The sequence below is a fragment of the Thunnus albacares genome, chromosome 21 (assembly GCF_914725855.1).
Source record: "Thunnus albacares chromosome 21, fThuAlb1.1, whole genome shotgun sequence".
NCBI classification, from domain to species: Eukaryota; Metazoa; Chordata; class Actinopteri; order Scombriformes; family Scombridae; genus Thunnus; species Thunnus albacares.
The window spans coordinates 7,443,836-7,444,833 of NC_058126.1; positions in this window are offsets into that span (position 1 = coordinate 7,443,836).

A 998-nucleotide genomic window follows, 5' to 3' on the forward strand; every position below is an offset into this window, starting at 1 on the left:
GATTTACAGTTCATCATATTTGATTCCTACTGTTTGCATCATTTTGTTTGTTTGTTTTTTTTTTTTAAATGTCCAGAAAACAGGAAAGTTAATGAGAATCTAATTGGGAACCAGTAGGATCTCCAATGTTTCATCAGAGCCAGTTCATTTAAGCAACATATATATTTGTATACTTATGGTGGTGATTTAAAAGCACCATTTGCACCCAGTTATACCATTCACCATGTAAAAACAAACAAAATAGTTCAAGAGTTATACTGGGCTCAGTCATCTTAAAACCAGTATGTCAAACAATCCTTTCTCAGAAATATCAGAAACACATATTGATTATCTATCTATCTATAAACACATTGATTATCTATTACTATTTATCACAATTTTGAGGTCTTGTCATCAGTAGATAAATAAATAAAGAGAAATGGCCCAAGAAGTTTTCAATCTGTTCAATGTGTTGAGGCTTTGCAGCTGAAAATATCTAGTACAGTATTTCTAATGTAATTATCTGTATTACATGTTATACATTAAATACATAAAAAAATAAGAAATTAATATTAAAATGAGGCCTATATCAAAAGTTTAAAATAATGTAACATTTAAAACAACATTGTATGACACTTGGTCTGTATTAGGCTGGTGGTTCTCAAATTTTTTCACGTCAAGGACCCCTAAACTGATACAAACTAGACCACGGATCCCAATCTGATTAGACCAGGACCCCCATCTGATGAGACTTTTGCTTTTAGATGTTTTATTACAGAAAGTATGTGAAACCAAAACAGTCACACATGCTGTCATAGATGGATTTATAATGAAAATAAATAATCTTCCCTTTTTGCTGGGGTCCCCCTGAAACCCCCTCAAGGACTCCTTAGGGTCCCTGGACCCCACTTTGAAAAAAACCCTTTATTTTGAAGCCTGAACCTCCAAACAGGAAGTGCCATTATTTTGATAGTTCCAGCTCAGCAGCGGAGCGCTCTGGTTGCGCGTGAGGTTACGCA